The 20,355-nt window shown below is 45.9% G+C and overlaps 1 long non-coding RNA gene across 4 annotated transcripts; it reads left to right on the plus strand.

The window, feature by feature from the left end:
- Window positions 1-355: 355 nt before the first annotated feature.
- Window positions 356-15,561, plus strand: LOC137847235 (uncharacterized). 4 transcript variants are annotated; one of them, XR_011090887.1, is made up of 5 exons: window positions 356-572; window positions 1,207-1,315; window positions 2,634-2,696; window positions 8,114-8,218; window positions 8,333-15,561. It is a non-coding gene; the product is annotated as an uncharacterized lncRNA (long non-coding RNA). The 4 variants fall into 4 exon arrangements; XR_011090885.1 differs by having other exon boundaries at window positions 8,114-15,561; XR_011090886.1 differs by lacking the exon at window positions 1,207-1,315 and having other exon boundaries at window positions 8,114-15,560.
- The last annotated feature ends 4,794 nt before the right edge of the window (window positions 15,562-20,355 follow it).

Raw genomic sequence — 20,355 nt, forward strand, 5'->3', positions numbered from 1 at the left:
AAAGAATGCAGCTGCAAGACCATGGGAAAACAATGGGAACTGTGACAGTTCATTAATATAAACCAGCAACGAGATTTATTTGGAAAAGTCATTGATACAGAATTACACTGGAGGACACAGTGGCATTCCTGAAGTATGCCAGCCAGCAGCTAACCGAGATTATAGATTTGTGTACATCATTTCAACTTCAATGGTTATTTGGTAACTCTGACAATTTATTGCGTGTGTCAAACAGCAAAACAAATGTATAAAGAGGAGTGATTGCTTCAGCATTTCCTTCTTTTTTTTTTTTTTTTTTTTTCTATTTGTTGCTCATTTTTGTCTCTTTTTTTTTTTTTTTCCCCTGTAGTTTGCTTTGGTCGCTGTTTCCGGTGAAGCAAGAGTTTGGAGAGTGCAAGCGGTGTCAGAACCGTGCTGTGCACAGCTGGGAACGAAGGCACCTCTCCATGCAAAGCCAGCTCTCGGATCCAAACCGATGCAAAGGGAAAATCTCCGTGTAGGGGGAACATCGGGGCTGTCCTCGGGCAGGCGCAGCAGCAGCATCAAGCATGGACCCGGACCTCTGGGTGCAGGTGGGTGCAGAGGGGCTGTGGGATGGGAGCAGCAGGGGGACAGAAGCCTCTGGGTGCCCACCCCACAAGCACGGTCCATGGGATGGATACTGGTCCCCTGGGAAAATGTGGCTCTGGTCTGATTGTCCAGGTGGTGCTTAGCCGCTTCTGGTGTTTCGTCCTTAAAAAGTTTGCTGCTTTTCACGAGTTTAAGGCATGCTTCTGGCCTGTCGCGTGATTAAGAGGTTCTGTCACTGCGAACAGCAGTTACAAATTACAGGGTGGGCAGCAATGTTCTAGGTAAACCCAAACCAATTTGCTTTGCATACATGAGTGGCTGCTGAAGAGCTACGAGACTGGAGGCATTAATCTGGTAAAGATGCTCATGGGGTTGGGGGTGCAGTGTTAGAGAGATGCTTTGCTGCCCATCTCTCTGGAAGCAGAAAAATGAAACAAACAAAAAATAAATAAATAAAAGGAGAAAAAATGCCATTCAGCTTGCAGATATTAATAGTTTGGGAAAAAACTCTGTCACTGAATCAAGCCAAATGAGCGACTGGACATGTCCAGCCTAACCCGCTCCAATTTCTCTCTTTTTTTTTTCTTGCTTTCCTCCTCTCCCCTGTTCCCCTCTCTCTCCCTCTCTTCTTTTCAGAACTGAATTTTCTGATTTCCAGATGCAACTGCAATATAAAGCAGAAATAAAACAAGGCAGTTAAATTGTTGAAGCCCATAATCTCTTCACATAACTCCCCAGAAAAAAGGTACAGCATCCAACTCTATTTACCAGTTATGGGTCCCTCTTGCTGTACTATCTGTAAATACAAGAGTAGCTCAACTTATGAAAATTTTAAGGATAGGAGAAGCAAAGGAAGCTCGGCAGTGTCTCTAGAAGCACTGGAAAAGAGTGTGGTATCGATCAAAGCCAGCTTATTTCTTAAAGCTGTACATTTTAATAAAACTTTAATTCACAGATGATGTGGCAACCAGAAAAAGATGGGAATACGAAACAATTCTGTTATCTAAATGATTATTTAATTTAATTGATGGCAGTAATATGAGTTGTGGGTATGTATGTGGAGTGGTACAATGTGGCAGTGATGTTAGATGTGGAGAAAGAGATGAAGTATTTGAACAAAACCTATCATATACAGGTTGTACATGGTCTTTTTTAGACCATGTCTCTTTTTATCTAACACCTTTGCTTTAAGACTTTCCCCTGTTTCCTTTCTATCCAGAATCTCCCTGGATTTGCAGCAGTTCTTGGGCTGAGGTGTAGACAGCTCACCCTTTGCCATATATCTCACTTGGATATCTGCTTTACTTCTGTTCCTCTAAACCTCCAGTTTTGTCTTCCTCCTCTCATGGAACGGCTTTGCAACGCTTATCCCTAAGTAATAGTCAGTAAAGGAAAATTATCTTAAATCAAGCAAGGTTTATTTAATTTAGAAAATAGGAAATAGAGAGAAAATCAAACTAAATGAAATGAAAATGGAATAATTCATATCTAATCTAAGGTCTTGCTCAACAGAACGATTCTTTTAGTTGTGTTCTTAGAGTTGAGCAGCAATATTTTTTACATGTTAGGGTCATTTGTCCCAAGCAGACAACCTCTTCAGGCCCTGTGCTTGCAAAGTCTTCAGGAAATGGAAGTACTCACCCCCATTTCTGCAGGGTGTTTGCTTCTGTTTACCACCTCCAGCTGAGCCACGCTTTCCTCAGCTACCCACACCACCTTGCATCCCTTACTGGTGCATGTTCTCTTATCTGTATATATAAGTGTTTATTTTGATAAGCGTGTGGATGTCAGATAGTGCTGGGTTAGACCTTTTTCCCACATCATATAGACATCTACTTCTCAACCAACTCACCCTTTAATTATCTGAGGCTGCCTTTTTATTAATATGCAATGCACCACTGTACCCCATATTAATGAAGCTTATTATCAGATCCTGATAGAAAGCTTTCCAACTTCCTTCCAATTAACATGTGGTGCTTCAGAGGAATCCTCTGAATATGGGTAGGTGTTTGGCAATTGCACATAACCTTTTTTTTTTTTTTTTTTTTTTTTTTTTTTTTCAGGCAACTTCACTTAAGATGTCCTTGTTAGATTAAAGACTCCTCAAATGCTGATTACCCCCTCCGGTTGGTTTCTTCATTGTCTTCCAGGCGGAGTACTTGCTTTCATATATTTTCTTTAGGTTACAGCTTGAAAGTATCATCTTGGTTTAACGCTTTCAATTTATGTTAGACAAGCCGGTTTTAGACTGGCACATGTAAACCATTGATTCTTAATTAAGTGCATAATGAGGCTGGAGGCAAGAACTGTGGGTAGGCATCCAGCAGGTGACAATCGTGGCATGGTGGAGGCTGTCCTGGGCCTCTCGGGGAAGGAGAACTGGGCAACAGACTGGGCACTGTGCTTGCACAGACAGCAAAGCAGAACAGATAATTATTTCTTCCTCTTAAATGCCATGCCCTTCGTCTGAAGTGGTAGAACGGATCCAATTTTTAATGGTCAGACTTTATTAGCAACCCAGGTAGGACTGGTGGGAGCTGCAATCATCTCTGAATGAGCTGTAATAAACCCGGAGGTGTGGGGTGCCTCTCACCTGGGCCTCACAATGCATGCCAGGAGTCTCATCTTCCAACAGGGGGGAACAAACCTGCTCCAAAACTAAAATTATCTTTGAGAAAACTTTAGAGATTCCCTCCCTTCTTTAAATGGCCACATCCAAGCCCTGCACTAAGTGTGACAGTGCAAGGTAGCTGGGGTAAATAGACAGGAAGCACACACATAAAAAAAAAAAAGCGTTAGAAAAGCTGGTTTCCAGCTAGAAAAAAAAAAAAAAAAAAAAAAAAAAAAACCTGTCATCCTCGGCGATGGGTCCTGGCACGTTTTGGTTACACAAAGGAGAACATTTACATCAGTGCAGCTGCAGCGTTTCACCTGCTGCTGAGCTGCTTTCTGCGTGCCCTTCAGCAAGCCGTGCCTGATAGCTGGAGCAGTAAATGGAGGAGAGTCGGCACTGCAGCAGGGCTGGGGTAGTACCAGTGCCCTGCACAGCTTGGGAAAGCCAGGAGGTCTTGAATATACTCTAAAATGCTTGTGCCTTTGCCCCGGACAGGTAACACAATTTCAGAACATTATATACCATGTAAATACGTGCTTATTTTGCAGTAATTCCCTGCGCAAATTACCCACAGTGTTTGTTTGTTTGTGTTCTGCCCTGCAGTCACATCCTTAGCACCAAATCAGCCTGTTGGCCACACTGCCTGACCCCGAGGGTGCCCAAACAGTGCGAATTCAGCTGCTGGATCATGTAAGCTGCAGGCCAGCTGGGTGACAGCTTCTCAGGGAAGTTGCCCCGCTATTACAGCACTGTGCTGGTTTTCCAAAACGAAGAGACTTTCCAGCACAAGGTCTTGCAGACCTGATCCCTGCTTAGCTCTGAACATGTATTAGGCCTTTCTCAAAGTGCCCGGTTAAAAGTATCTTCTCCCTGAGCAGATGAGCTGGCCAAGCAGCATCTTCCTGAATTTAGCTGTGCAGAAACCCCCAAAGCACGGCCAGTGCTCTTCATGCAGGGAGATGTCAGTAACACAAGTGGGCTGTGGGTTGTGTGAGCAGTTGTTGAGCATTACGGAGGCATGAGTAAGCTGTCTGCCTGGGCCGTGTGATGGGAAGAGGGCTGTGGCCCTGCACTTACTGGACGAATTTGAACTTTTTGACACAGACAACTTTCTAGCAGCTTCTCTGGGCCTATGGGTTGGTTCTGCTGCTGGTGGGTTTCTGGGGCTCCTCGTTAGCGCCTGTCAAACAGTCTGTGCTTTGGTACAGTTGGGGTAGGGTCGCCTCTGTTGCATGGAAGATGTTATGGGAGCACTGCCCCATGTTGTGGGTGTGCTGTCTGAATAATCTGGTTATAGAACAGGTTATTGTAATACCCAGCAGCATCTCTCTAGATGTGGCACAGGAGGGCACTCAGCATCGTGGAAGCTGCACGGTGCAAAAAGGCCGTGCCTCGTGCAGAAGCCAGCAGGGCCTTTCCAGATGTGCCGGTTGGCTTCAGCTAAGATGTTTCATCTGGCATGCAGCATGGATGCACCTGGCCTGTACTTGAGAGTTATTTTCAGAGGATGAGGGGCTGCAATTTGACATCGCGGTAAGGTGTTCCAGCCTCTGGGGTTGTCATGGGAGCAGGTCCCAGCGGCACCCTGGCAGAGAAATAACCCTCTTGCTATGAAGTAAAAGTTTCTTGATATTGGAGCTCTAATTGTTTTCTGTGTCCAAATTTGCCTCTAATCTATCTGTACAGTCATATTGCTCGTCAAAATTTGAGCCCGATGTTTACAAGGCACCTGAATTATACCAAAGGTATCCCAGATGCTATGAAGGCACCACTGTGAAGCACTATGATTATGAAACATCTCAAACCTATGGATTTTGTGGTTTAGATGCATTTCTGCCACCCAGAAATGAAACCCGAAGTGTTCTGTCACTGCCGTGTCCCTACTACTGAGGGCTGTAGCCATGGAGTTATTTACTCCACTGCACTCCTGGCTGCAGCTTTTGGTAGAGCTTCACCACGCTGACTTCTCACACTGGTATCTGTCCGAATGCTTCCCTCCTTTATGGCAAGAAAGCTCATCGGTACGAAATGAGCTGGCGTTGCTGCTCAGAACTACCTGCATAACGATTCAGACATTTGGGTGCGATGTGGTCACCCCGGAGAACTGTGTGGTCTCTGCAGTGGAAAGACTTCGCTGGAAGCTTCTGCAGAACAGAGATCCTTCAGTGGTGCAAATCACTTTATTTCTTCTGAATTCAGTCTAGATTTAATCGATTGAGAATCTGACTTGAGATGCACAACTCATATGCCTCCCTCAGTGAACAAAATATTACGTAAATAAATTATAGCAATATATTCCCGCGGGATTATTCTGCATCCAATTCTAGGATTATTACCAAGTAGTAATAATTAGTGCAATGGTACCGTCATACTCATTTGTTTTGTTCTTACTTTTTTTACACAAATAAACTCAGCCTTGGTTCTAGAGACCTCGCCACAGGCGGCTTTGCTTCTGCAAGCAGCAGCGCACGCCGCCGGGCTGGGAGCATGTAAATGGCCCTGCTGACCCGGGAAGGTGATTCAGTAAGACTTCACAAGCTCAAGAGCGATTACAGGCAGCGTTGGCTGGATCTGGAAGATGCACACTGATAAAAGATGACACTGGAAACTCGAGAGATAGTGCTGACTCGCTCTTTTGGTGGCTTTACAAATTACAGCCTGATGGGGCAGATAGAAGACAGCGATGCTTGGTAGGCCGCCGAATGAGGGACCAAACCAGGCCTTAGTGCGAACACAGGAGCAGAAGGAAACTCTAAACTGCAGCGGGCTGGTAACACCAGCAGAGGAGAAGGGAGCAAACAGGAAGAATCAAGGCAGAGATGTGGCTAAGGCCCAAGTTGGCCATGGCAGCTCTGTGCCCTGAGGCCGCTGCAGGCCTCAGCACCCGGCCGGGCCTGGCCACTGCCCCGTGCTGGTCCCCAGCTGGAGCACTCGGCAGGTTAAACGTGACCCAGCTGAATCCCTGGGGGCACCTGGGGTGGTTTTGACTGTAAAAGTCCCAGATAAAACTGAAAGGTAGCCAGTGGTCAGCTGGAGAGGAAAGAGCACCAAGTCTTGACAGCTGCTGCCAGGTTGTAAACCTCTGGAGATACCATGCAGATAGGTTTTACAGCAATATTGAGAAATTCATATGTACTGGAAATATTGTGTAAAATAAAAAGAAGAAATAAAGAAATTAACATCTGACCAGAAAGGATATTTCTGAAAGTTTGAGGCAGGTTGGGTATGGTAAGCCCTCAGTCCTGTTTTCAGTGGCAATAAAAAAAAGTAAATGTTAAGAATGTTCTTAGTGGATACCTGAACACATTTAGGCAGTTTATTAAAGATATTTAATAAACCACCCTGCAGCATTAGCACAATGCTCTATGGCTGGTGATAGACCCAACTACGTCTGCATCAGGCTTCACAACCAAGAGTTTTGGTATTTCACATGGACCTCAAACACTAAACCTTTGGTCCCATTTCCAGCCCAGTGATTCCTGCATCTCAATTTGTATCTGTTGCTAAATGAAGCTCAATGCTGGCTTGTTCTTCATATACGTGGAGGTGTCTGACTATTGACCACGTGAGCATGAAGCTGTCCCTGATCTCACAAACACTCCTGGTGGGATGCTCAGTGGTAGAGCATCGCCCTCCTCCCCGGGATCTACAGGATCCCTAGTCCTGGCTCCAGGCATGTGGCATCGTGACTGCCTGCTTGAGTCAGGATGGACAAGGCTCCATCCCTCACAGCCTGTGGGGCAGCTCCTCTTGGTTTTCAAGGGGCCGGTTTCCCTCCCCTGACCCCAGTTTTCACACCGACATTTTCAAGAATCCCGAGTTGTTCCTTTGCCAGTGAAACACTAACAATAAGAACCTTTCAAGGTTAGCACCACAATTTGTGAAAATGAGCAAAGTATTGGGAAGGCTTCACTCCGCTGTCTAAATTAATAAGACGTGGTATCAGCAGGTCACATCTTGCTCTCAGCGAATCAGTAGTTATTTTGCCATTGACTTTGCGAGAAGAGGGATTGGGTCTGTGCTCGCTATTTAAAATAAACACGACTATATATTAAATTAGACTTCCACTGCTGCAGAATGTTACAGGAGAGTAAAACCGGTACTGTTAAATTACAGATAAAGGGGGAGAGTCCAAAATTTCCAAAATGTTCTCTTTTTCTTTTTTAACGACTGTCATTATATTTTGATGTGTTTAATAATACAGCAGAGGTTAAATGAAACATGAAAAAGGGATGTACATTAAAATTGAGATAACTCTTCCTTCAGTGAAGTGGAACCCAGCAGATGTAGCTGCACACTGTAATTGCTGCCTGTTTCCTGTCAGTCTGATTAAGTTGCATTGTCCCTGCTCCAAGTGTAAGAATCAGTGGCTTCCCATAGGGCACAGCATGGGACAACTGGCTTATGCAGTCAAATGACTGTGTGCACCTCCTGCTTGTCCTGTTAATAGTATAGACAGACAATATACATTGATGACTTATAAAATCAATAGGCTGTGTAGTGGGATGGAGACAGTGTCTTCCATCTTACCAGCACTTCAGTCAAGGGCCAAGGTTTTCTGGAAAAGTTAAATTCCTCAGCTCAGGAGGCCAAATAACTGCAGCGCCTGGCTTTGTTATATTAATTTTGTTTCTTAAGAGTTATTATGCGCCTTCTAATAATACTCTTTGACTCTTTTCAAAATATAGCACTGCTCATTGTGTTCACAGTTATTCATGTTTTCCTTTCTGTAATAAATCCCTACTTACAGGATTAAACTGCTAATGGTAAAATCCAGTACCTATCTGGGGAACGCGAGGCCAGATTCCCAGCTGCTATAAATTGCAGTAGATCCACTGAAGCCAGTGGGGTTACTCTGATTTACAACAGCTGTTGGACTTGCCTGAGAAGTCCATGAAGTGAGATTTTGTTTTTATTCCATTCAAAAAGAATGCGATGTGCCTCATTCAGCAGAGCATTGCCCTACTTTTGTCCCGGAGTAATTCTGCTGCGTGCCGCCGCATTACATCGCTGCAAAGCTCCAGCGGCGTGGAGGTGAGTTGGGGCTGTTGCTTATCGTTATTTACTGCCTCTTGTAAGAGGCCTGCCATTACTTACTGCTAAATTGGAGATGCAGTGGCACATTTGGATGTTTGTGTTTAATTGCAGGAGCAGAGCGGTGTTTCAGCACGGCGAGATAAACTCAGGTTCTGCCCACAGGCATCCCGGCAATATGGGAGAGCCATGGCACGAGAAGCAGCAGCCAGTCCTGGTGTACTTCCATCCATCCATCCATCCATCCATCCATCCATCCATCCATCCATCCATCCATCCATCCATCCATCCATCCATCCATCCATCCACCCACCCACCCACCCACCCACCCAAGGGTGCTCCCACCAGCGCCCAGCCGCCGAGGGAGGCAGGCGTGGGGAACACCTCACTGCTGGAGAATTTGGGTGGCGGGGCCACGTGCGCGCTCCCACACTGAGTCACCACGCGAGAGCAGTTGCTTCCACCGTGAGCAGCGGCCGAGTGGGAGGGCTGGGGATTATGATTCTGGATTTAGGCATCTGTCCCATTTAAAGTCCCGTTTTGGCTCTTTAATCCCCCTTTGGATCTGGGACCTTGCTTTCTAAAAATGGAAATTAATATTAGAAGTCGTTCCTTAACACATGTTTATTTTCCAATTTATCGAATGTACCTATTACACTCTCCAGACACATGTGCTTGATTATAATGATTATCATATGTATTTCTAAGGCACTCATCACCATAATATCAAATGTCATTATAGAAATTATGAAAGAGCATCAGCATTTCTTCCTTGGAAGAAGCCAGTTTCCTCTTTTCCCACCGCATTAGTGAAATCACAGAAATGAAGCTGACTTTATGCCACTTTTGTTTCAGCCCAAGACAAAACAACCGACTCCCCAGTGCAATGTGCAATGTGCACCTGAAGCCAAGCACAGCTCGGTGAGAAGGCCCGCGGCCCTGCAGGGGGGTGAGCTCCGAGGCTGAGGCTCTGCACAGACCCCAATGAGGCTCTGGGGCACGGGGGGGCTGCAGGATCCCCACGGGAAGGCACAAGGAAAAGGAAGCCCTGCGCTCGGCTGTGAGCCTGCCGGCCTCACCACACCCCGGCTGCTGCTCCCCAGGCATTTCTTTTTCGAAGAGATTTCTCAATGAAAAGTATCACGAATTTCTGGAGCAAAAAAACAACTGTCTAGACCAAGGGCGGTAACCGCTCAAGATGGGGTTGCGTGTGCTCATCGCTGGCTGCTCCAAAGCCACCTGCATATTTGGCACAGCTCAGGACGAAAGGAGACGCCAGCACAGGTTCTTGATGCTGTACATGTTTTCCTAGTGGTGGAAGATACAGATCTGGATTTTTGCAGGAGAAACAACGCTTTCACCACATTATTTCTTTATTTTATTTAAGAAATGGCAGAAGGAGGAAAGAGCTGTAAACAAGGATGGAAACCTCCCTGCTTGGGAGAGGCGTCTGGAGGATGCACAGAGCACTTCGTGCCTGTGCGTGCGTGGCCAGGGGCAGGGAGATGGGGGCTGCTCCAGAACAGGGGTCTGCACTAAGCAGAAGAGCTCATTGCAATCTAGACATACGTGTCGTGTCACGGTGGCATGGAGGCGAAGCAGCAGGGAGGCTGCATTTGGATTGCTGACTTAGACTAATGCTTGCTTTTTTTTTTTTTTTTTTTTTTTTTTTTCCTTTGTGCCATTTATGTGATTATTTTTGTGCTTCATATGCTCAAAAATCCCTGGGAAAAAATAATCTTTTTTTTTTTTTTTTTTTTTTTTTTTTTTTTTTTTTTTTTTCATTTTTGCTTTGCAAGTCACTTTGTAAAGAACTGCTTTGGTGTCTTTAGAGAGCTTTAAACCCACCTGCTTCCTCTGTAAAGCACAGATGAGGAAACAGGAGCGAGCGGCCAGCCCGGCACAGACCTCAGATTCAGGAACCTTGAGTGAAACTGAATATATTGGTCCCACATCTGGGAAGTTTTTAAGGCGGATTTTCACTCTCAAAGCAAAAGATTTATTTCCCTGTAGCAGGACAGAAGGAACGCAGGGGAGGAGAGCTCCTCTCGCTCCAGCAGTTGCTGCCACCCTGCTGCGGGCACCGCTCGCTGCGGTGCTCAGCCTCTGTGCGGACCCGAATCGTGCCCAGGGTGCTGGGGGAAGGAGGTGCTTTGAAAAAGAAGGGACCAAAACCAGGAGGCAAATGAGCTGGTGGAGCTGCACATCGCCACCCGCTTCCTCCTATCTCGACGTGCTGATGTGGACACTTGAACGCTTCTAAGGTCACTTGGATAATCTAATACTGCTCAGGATGATATCTGGCGCAGGCAGGAACTCTTCGAAGGGTTTAAACAACATCTATCTTCATTATTTTACACCCTCATGTCTGTATGATTGATTCACACTAAATTTTGTTTAATTGCTCAGAAGGTCTCAAGGACTGACATTTTGAGAGAGCCAAATGGGATGTCTGAGCTCCCCCTGCTGCTCTGCCGCACGCAGCCCGCTCCGCCGGTGGCCTCGCCGTGCCGCCGGGCACCGCAGCCCGGCCACAGCTCCCTGAAAGCCCAGGGAGAAAAATGAGGGGCTATTCGCAAGGAGAAGAGCCAGGGTGGGTTTAGCAAGTGCTGTCTAATGGGGTGGCACAAAGCCGGAGAGCTGCGTCTTGGTAGGGGAGAAGTGCCGAAGCGCCAAGGTTTTGGCGCAATCTCTCCATCCAAGCGTGGCGGGGAAGGGCTGAGTCCTGCAGCGGGCACGTCCCTCGGTGCTGAGCTCCTGGGGTGCAGCTGGAGCAGGGGAAGGCCTCTCTGCTCCCAGAGCCCAAATAATGCCATGTGGAGGGGTCCCTTGGTACTCCCCACCGAGAGCTCCCATGGCAGCACTGCCTGTGCTTCTCCCTCCGGCGCATTTGGGGTGCCAGAGCAGTAAACCTGCGGGTATTTGGGGTGATGCATCCATCGGCCTTCAGCCACGTTCCTCATGGTGCGTGCTGGCAGCAGCACAACGCTCACCGAGGTGCTGCCTCCAGGTGCTGAAGGCATGACAGCAGCCTAAATGATGCTATTGTTCCTGCTGAGGCCCCAGGGAGGCGTCGAGCCCCTCGCTTTGTTCTTTTAGGAACCAAACCCCTAAAAAAGCTCCTTTTTCCTGAGCACAGCAGCCGTGCCGTGGGCAGCAGAGGAACGAACACTCCTTCGTGCTGCGGAGGTGGGCCTCGGCCCTCGTTGGGCCTCGCTCGAGCACGTATGTCCCAGTTCAAAGGGGGAGCGAGTGATATTCCCAGAGCAGAACCTCAGCTTTCCAGCTCTTCATCCTCCGCACAAAAGCATGTTTGTTTTTATTTTAATCCTGTGCATGCTCGAAAATGATAGTTGCTGTTATTATTTTGAACTAGTGTTATGGTTTTCTGAACAGATGTGGTTGAGCTATCTGGCAAGTGTTCCATGGGTTTTATTTTTGTTCTGTTTCAGAGTTTAACTTTAGTTAAAACATCTGGATGTTTTAACTGTGGATGGGCGCTGCTTATAAAGCATGAAATACTAGCAAGAAAAATATTAAAATCATTTAAACTATTTTTAAAATTTAAATAAGTTCTACAAGGTCTCTTTTGAAACGCGAGTTCCATTAACCTAATACTGGATGTGGCCTCGAGAAATTCACACGTGTTCGATTTGACAGGTAGTTTATTTTTCTTTTTATTGTTTACTCAGGCCCTGGTCCAGGAAAAGGTATATGAGCACTTGACTTACCTCAAGCGCTGAAAGGTTTCATTAATTTTTAGGGAATAAGCCTGATGTTTGGAATACGCACATCCTTGAGGAGTCTGGGGAAATGAGAGCTCTTCGTGCTGAGCAGTCTCGGCACAGCCTGCACAGTTGGAGGTCCTCTGCTCCGTGCTTTTCATACCCAAAGTACCCACACCCAATTCTGCGCAGAAATACAAATCCTGGCTCTGGAGCATGCCGGGGTGAGCTCCACCCATGCTCCCACATCTGAATTCACCTCTGTTTGAGGCCGTTTGGAGATTCCCCCATACTTAGAAGCTGTGAACATTGTGCCAATGAGCAAACACCCGCACGTTCACCATTGCACAGCAAGTGGGGTGCTGGGCACCTAGCCCTACGCTAGAGGTCATAGGGATAAGGATAGTATAGACGTATATATGTGTGTCTATATACATTTGTGATGTATAGATGTTGGATCCTTGGCACCATTTGCTTTGATCTATGGGTCTTACACTGCATTACGTTCCTGTTATCACACACTGCTTAGCTGTAGTCTCTAAATGCAAGGGCCGAGCCGTGGCACTGCTATTCAGCCGTGACTCCATGTCCCATCGGCAGGTCCCTCACCACAGGGACCAGCACGGCACCACGGGAGTGGGACTGAAGACTGTTTCTGTGACAACAATTCCTTAAGAAAGAAAACCCACCTCCATTATTTCCCTTCGTCAGGACCTGGACCAGGTATCCCTGATGAGATTCATCAAACTGGGGCAGTTCCTTAGGGCACGAAGCACCGTGAGGAGCCGCGTCCATGAGAGGACGACCAGCGAACTCCTGCATCATTCTGAAATCACCACGGAGGAGTTACTCGGTCTGTGCAATCCTCAACCTCGTTTCCTCGCTGTAGATAGCCTGGTGAGTTCTGCACCTCTGGCAGCGAGGTGCTTGGGCCTGCGGAGCACTAGCCCTAGTTTTCGGAGGTGTAAGTAGGGCAGGCAACAGGGCCTGGCCTGGCACTGCTGACAGGCCCAGAGGACATGGAAATGATTGGAAACGTTGCGCTACCTCAAGGAGACAGAGAGGAGTCTGGGAGGGGGTTGCAACGGCAGGCAAAAATCTTTTTTTTTTTTGCCTTTTGCTCCAGGGTCTGGAACGGCGCTCAGTTACCCGGGATGGAGGCGAGGGGAGAGGGAAGCGTAAGGTGGAAATCAGTCTGTGTCTGTGCCAAGGGGGGCATCGATAGGCAGAGAGACACAGCACAGAGCCCAATTGCAAGGCAAATACGCTACAGGCTCTCGACATTAACTAGTCATTATTTACACACTCAAATATCTATGATCCGGTGCATGGCCACAAAAGCTGTGGAAAATATCTCCATTTTCAAACAGAGTTTTAATTATTTGTAAAGACTTCAATTGTTCAACAGATAATGTCATGGATTGGTCCTCACAGTGTGAAGTGCAACCGTCCAGAACCCCCACAGTATTATAAATAGGCTTCGAAGCTGGGATTGATTGATGTTTGGCATAAAATCTATTCCTCTGAGCATGTATATTCCTTCTGTTCACCAGTTTCATACAAATATACTTGGGCTGATTTTTTATTCAAATCTCCAATTTATGTAGGGTTTAAACTGTTAAATATTTAAAGCCTTTTTCATCTTTTTTTTTTTTTTCCTTTCTCTTTTCTGTTAGAGGTAACTAAATCTTTTGCCTAACACAAACAAGACTCGGAGATTTAGCACATTCCTGTGGGGGAGAGAAAGGGTTTATTAATTATATTGAGACTCAAATAATATGCTTCCTTGACACTAATGTTCCATCAGTTCCAACCGCAAGTATCCTATGGGATAGCTTTAAAGCCTTTATCAGGATCTAGATTACTGCATTTATGGCTCCATAGAAGAAAGAATTTAATGAACGGCATTCCGAGTTTGAAAAGAGAATCTGAGATAGAGCGATATCGGGGTATAAAAACGGTAACAATGAGGAGTTATGCCAGCGGAGTCTCTGGGACTCCGTAATGAAACATCAAATAAAAGTAAGTATAATGTACCTTTTCAAGAATCTACATAAATATCCAAGACTTCTCAGATGGAGAATTCGTCCTTGTTGCACCTTGTCTGCATCTGACAGCAGGGATCTCGGTGGAGTTGCGTCTTTTGGAGAATCTCTCTTCCGAAGTCTTATTTAAGTTTTCACTTATCAAATCAATACTTCCCAAATAATTTTATTTTCGAATTTTTATGACACCGTGACTTTTGTTTCATCCTCCCTTTCCTTCCCATCCTGATATTTACATACCATCACCCCTGTGGTTATTATTCATTCATTTATGCATGCCTTTGTGTTGCTGCAGCACCTAAGAATCATAGTCATGAGGCAAGACCCCATTATGTCTTATTTATTCTTTATTATTGCCGGTGTTACAGTAAAACCTGGAGATGCTGCTGAAGCAATGGACGAATTGTTTAAGTGGTTTATCTGAACGTAAAGAAGCCTAATAGCCTTAACTCATTAATAGGAATTGCAAAATTAAAATAAAGTAACTTGGTGCATCTGTCACGAAGGCGGGTACAAAGGCTGTGCTTAGATCTCCCGAGCTGCTGGTCATTTCATACTTTTATTTAGAGCATATTCTTCATTTCTTCTATTAATATCTCATGCTCTGAAGTTCCAGAGCTGAAGCAGACTTGAGGAAATTGCCAGCATATTGGCGTTGCGCTCTGGGGAGGCTGTCACAGCGACGATACCAGTGACTGTACTGCCTAATTCAGGGTGTTGCTTGCAATCTTTCACACCTTATTTGCTTTGGGACCTAATTTTCCAGAGAAATGTTCTGTCTCAATGCAGTGACATTTGGAAGCTGCTATACCTGAAGATATTTGGTGAAAATCCAAGCAATGTACGTGATCCTATGATCTCGGGGTATGCAGTGTTGGTACGTCCTGCGGAGTCGGGATGCCCAGTGACCTGTGAAATGACTTCTTTATTCACAGGTTGTGGTCAGGGTGGGTTGCATGGGACTGGGGCACCACCAGAAGTGAAAAAGAGCAAAGCATCACGGCCACCCTCTCCTGTGCGAAGCCCCTGGTACGCTGCAGACGCTCAAATCATCGGAGAAGCAGAACGGGTGAAAAGCATGCAAAGCATGAGAATAATAATAATATCAGAAATTTAAAAACAAACAGTATTAGGGCTTACAAGCAATCAAGCTTTTAAAATTGCCTGGCTTAAAGCCCATTAAACAAAGCAAAACTCCTCTCCAAATCAGTAAATATAAGTTGTTTACAGCAAACAGAATATCATTGGAAATTCTAATTTCGGGAGTTTTCGCAGATAAAATATACACAGCTTATCAGTTATTCAAGGATCAACATTATCCTAAATTGATTCTGGGGTGGCTGTTAGACACGTTTGTGCTAAATGGATTAGCCCTAAAGAAAAGGTGGAGGAATGCTAGGGAGGAACTGAGGCTGCAGGTTTTAAAATGCTTGCCTCAAAGCAGCTTTCAGAGCTCCTGCGTTGGCATTCAGGCTATCTGGGTTTCAAAAGTGATGAGAATTGAAGGAAATGGAAAAAAGCCCAGTGTTGGGGGACACCAGACCATTATCAGGTGTATAGCTCCGGCTCCAAACTACTTACTCGCCATTAATAAATCATTGCATTATATATAATTTTAATCATACAAGTATAGATTTCTCAGGCTCAGTTTTCTCCGTGTGTGACACCTTTACAAGGTCAAATAACCTTTCAGTAACCAGGGAAAACAGGGGTTCCGATGCTCGATGGAAGCTTAAACTAGGAATTAATTTATATATTGTGGCATTTGACAAACCTCAGCTCCTGATGTCTCACGCTCAGCCTTACTTTATAGTCACATCTGTTAGTTTAAAGCGTTTTTAGTTTATTGAAGAAGCCTTTACAAAGAAAAAACAGATGATGAAAATCTCATCTGTCAAAACTGTTATTAAACCCGGTAACAGTGTGAGGTTTTGTTTAAATTGAAAGCATCATTTATTTTTTATCAAACATTTTATAAACAATAACATTTGAGAAGGATTTGGGGGACCTGGAGAGCCCTCAACAAAATGCAGCTCATTATGTTGCTTTGTTTAATGTGCTGCTCAGAGATAAGCAGTGGATGCTTTCCATTACCTCGATGGGAGGTATAGTAGCTGGTGTGACTAGAGAGGTGGAAAAATCACCTGTGCACAAACGCACATTTATCAATCACAAAGAGAGCGGGGAATATCAAATGGCTGGGAAGCGCGCACATCAAGCGAAAGGCAAAATGGGAGAGGCAGGTCCTCAGACCTCTGATTTTAAAGCTTTTTTCTTTTTTTTTTTCTTTTTGGCCCAGCGCAGAGCCAAATTTGTGATTTAATTATCACGACGCAAGGCGGCAATTAAAGAAGGAGAGCTCTGACATCCCAGAACCAGGGGATGGAGGGGGGAAACCACCTGAGGGTTCAGAGGGCAGATATCCATCCCAAGACTGCCGTGAAGCCAACGGGCAGGCCTTCGAGCTCACCCCTCCTTCGGAAAGGACAAAAAGGGGAAAAACAGCCCCTCGCACACCCCACAGCTCGCTGCCCAGTGATGCTGTGCACAACCAGGGCCGTGGGGCTGCTGGAAACCCCAGTGCAGTGCTGTGAGCAGGACTTTGGAGGACAGGGAGGACAGTGATGAGGAACGGGGAGGTGGCAGCATCTCATAAATGCTACACCCTGGATGAGGAGGTAGAGGTTTCCCTCACGGCAGAGCTGATCTCCTAATCTGCAGGGCCAAAAGGCACTCTCCACGCAGCTTGAGCCAAGAGTAACCTCACCCAGACAGATCTCTGCAGATCGCTGCAGATTTCTGAAGAGCAGTTAAAATTAGTTGCTTTTCATTTCGGTTAATTTTGGCATTTCCACCTGCTCATTATTCCTCTGTGAGGCTCAGCATATGAAAATACATGTGAGGCTCCGAGACAAAGTCAATTTTGAAACACAAAAGCAGGCTAATGTATCTTTCAGAAAATGTGGTGCCAGGCACTTCGAAAAGCTTCGATGTCTTCATCTTCAAAAACTCTGGAAAAAAAAAAAAAGAACAATATTCTGGCACTTTTTTCTTAAAATTCTGATTGAAATGTGAGCACTTCACATGTCCACAAAATAAAAAATGCCCTTACCAGCCCAATCTGGGACAAGCTACTTGGAGTTCAGAAGGGTAGGGGATGTTATTCTAGGCAGAAGATATCACACTAACATCACAAATCCTGTATTTCCTGCAGGATTACTAAATGGGGTTTAAATGAGTCAAAACAAGGTTCATAGAACAACTTTTACATTGCAGAAAACTAAGCAAAAGAACATTTACAAACAAAGCAATTGACTTTGTTGATCATTTTAATCCCTTGGCTGCTGTTCCAAACATTTATGGTTGAATTAAACTAATGATGGGAAGATCTCCGAGGACTCAGGCTGGCAAGTGGGAATGGTGTTTTCCAAAACATTCAGCATTAACCTAACTCTGCTCCATTGAAGTCAAACTCCCGTTGCCTTCGATGGGAGCCGAGCTGCACCATGGCTAACCGCCCCTGCAGGAACAGCAGAGATTCCCTTTTCACAGCCCGGGAGCCCTCCCACAGAGCTCGCTGTGCTCCGTGCTTTAAAAGCCACCAGCAGCCCCCTGAGCAGCAGCACGCGCGCATCTCGCTGCAGATATTCTGGAAAGAGGGGTGGTTGGGATCCAGCTGTTCCTGCGTGCTTCCCGCGTCTTGTTCCGCTGTGCAAAGAATGAAAGCGCCAAACCTGCCCGAGAAGCTCAGATATTTATTGCAAAGTAGCTGTTCTTTTTCAAACCCTCCCCATTTTGGGGGCGGCCCTCCCCTCCCTCGGTGGGACCCGGACTTTTCATATTTTATCTCCATTTATGGCTGCCGCATTGCAAACAGGCAGCAAGCAGAAGTTATCATTTGCATATCTCTGAGAATTAGCCAGCACGATTCCCTCTCCGTAAATGATTTATACTGCAACCATAACAATCGAGTGTCTGCTCATGGTCTGAAATACCCTTTTAAAATATCTGCCCTGATCTTTGACCTGGAAGGCAGAGCTGATTAAGATATGCACAGAAAACATTCGGTTATGAAGTAGAGATTAGCTGGGGATCAAGTAGTGATAAAGAAAGAGCAGCAGAAAGATAAATACTGGAGGAGAGCTCTATCCATTAACTAGACGTGGGCTTACATTAGAATATTTTATCTAATCCTACTCCAAACTTTGGAATTTATATTCAAAATACTTCTGCTTTAAGGTGCAGCTTTGCAAAAGCAAAATCTGATTCATGGGATTTTGCGAGAGCCAAGGTACTTAGGTTGCCTCCGAGTGCAACTGGGGGTTTGACTTTGCAAAATTAAATCATGCTCTTAGGCTCGCCTTTGCTCCTGCCTGTTCCCGTACCTTGCAGCAGCACTTTAAATCTATGCAGGGTTTTGGGTAACTCGCTTTTCCCAGACCTACATGCACATACAGATATATATATTAGTAAAGTAATTAGCTAAAAAGATGCACGCTAGAAGTACCCCAGGTGGCACACAAAGGGTTTTCTTCCCCAAGGGCTCTGCCTCAGACAGGTTTGCTGCTCAGAGCTCTGAGATGGGTGGCGATGGAAACTCCTGCCTTGGACATTGACCCCTTGGTGCAGAATTTGGGAGATGGCAGAGGGGGAGAGGAGGAAGCTCCCTTCACTGGGGCATCTGCACGTGCAGCCCACACTTGCGGTGACTGGAGCGGGGCAGATTTGCCCAGGCTGCATGCTGGAGGTCTCTGCGTAGCCCCAGCCATTTGTTGCAGATGATGGCAGGTGTAATGTGTACCCCAAGGTGGGCCTATTGCTCTCCACTGCACTGAGGCTTGCCAAGGGTAATGCTCTTCATCAGAAAGTGCTCCTTCCACAGAGTTTCTGCCTCATTAACTCATGAATGAGCTCAGCAGCAAAGCAGAGGTATCCTATTTGGTTATTCTGGAAAACACCCAAACACCATTTGGGGGGTGAGCTGTTCGAGGAATGAGCCAGTGTTCTGGTTTAAGGAACTGCTCTGCTTCGGTGTTTCCTAGTTATTCCAACATCACCCTTATCAAAAGCTAGCAGAAATTAACTAAAATGATGTATTTGCAAAACCCGAAGAACATAGTTATGTTTGCTATAAGAGCATCTGGGGAGAAAAGCACAATTCTGCCCCTTCATCCCCTGATCCAGCCGGCAGCCTGTTTAGACAGTTACCTAATTTTATGGTTGGGATCCTACCTCCTGCATCCTCAAGTTGCACTCACTAAAAAAAAAAGAGCCTGGCCTGAGGTCACTCGTTTGCTTTTACACCCAGTTGCTTCCCTTGGGTTCTCTGCAGCACCGCTCAGGTACTGATCTTCATGAGCCCTTTACCTGATGTTATTTTCTTTCTCAACACAACGAGAAGATTTGGCAAAAGCTCCTCCCATTGCACCACTGACCTCGTGGTGCTTAGCTCTTTTGGGATTGTTCCTCTGCTGGGGGGCTACGCTCAAGTTCTGGGTAAAGATTCGTCGTACATAGAACCTTACACTGCTATAAACTCCACAACTTGGCAGTCTCGTGTCACACACTCAATAAATGATGCTGATGCAAGAAGATCATTAGTGGCTTTGATTGAAGCCAGCTGTGATGGCAATCACTTTGCAGTGATAATGGGTTGGGATGATTGACTCCCAGACTACTGTTTGAGAGACCGTGTGACATGTTCCGCCTCGGAAAGGCAGCGGGGGTTGGCTACGTTTCTGTCTTGGTTATTTTTTGGGGAGAGGGAGAGAAATACGGGACTCCCACTCTATGCTAACAAACCTTTTGCCACGTTCTCCTTGCCTGCGATGTGCGTGTCAAAGCTCTGGGGTCCTTGCTCTGGATTTATTAACAAAATTTCTGTGTGGGTTTACAACTAACGGAGCCCCCCAAAAAAAAGAGGGGCAGCACACTGGAACTTTCTACATCACTTTGCAAAGCTTTTCACAGGCAAACCTGCCTTATGGTCGGTGGAAAGAGCAGTGCACAAGGAAGGGCCTTCACCTTTCAAGATCTCCTTTTCCTACCACCACCCTCTCATCCAGTCTCTGTAATTAATCCTGATTGCTCGAGTTCTATGTTTATGCACTTTAATGGTTAAAACTGCCTCTTCTAGCCCGAACAACACAAATCCACATGTTTCTTGGCTACTTTTCAGCGGCTGCTGCTCATGGCCATCCACAGCCTGGATGAAGTTAGGCAATCTTGCCAGCACTTAATTGACCATGATCGGAAAAGCTGCTGCATTGTTCACTTTTAAAAGTGTGGCCTAAACAGGAGGGTCCTTCGTTCGTGATGAATGCAGATTTCTGCTGAGACGGCGCCTCCAGCAGAGGTTTGCCAGCAT

The sequence above is a fragment of the Anas acuta genome, chromosome W, assembly GCF_963932015.1.
Source record: "Anas acuta chromosome W, bAnaAcu1.1, whole genome shotgun sequence".
Taxonomy (NCBI): domain Eukaryota; kingdom Metazoa; phylum Chordata; class Aves; order Anseriformes; family Anatidae; genus Anas; species Anas acuta.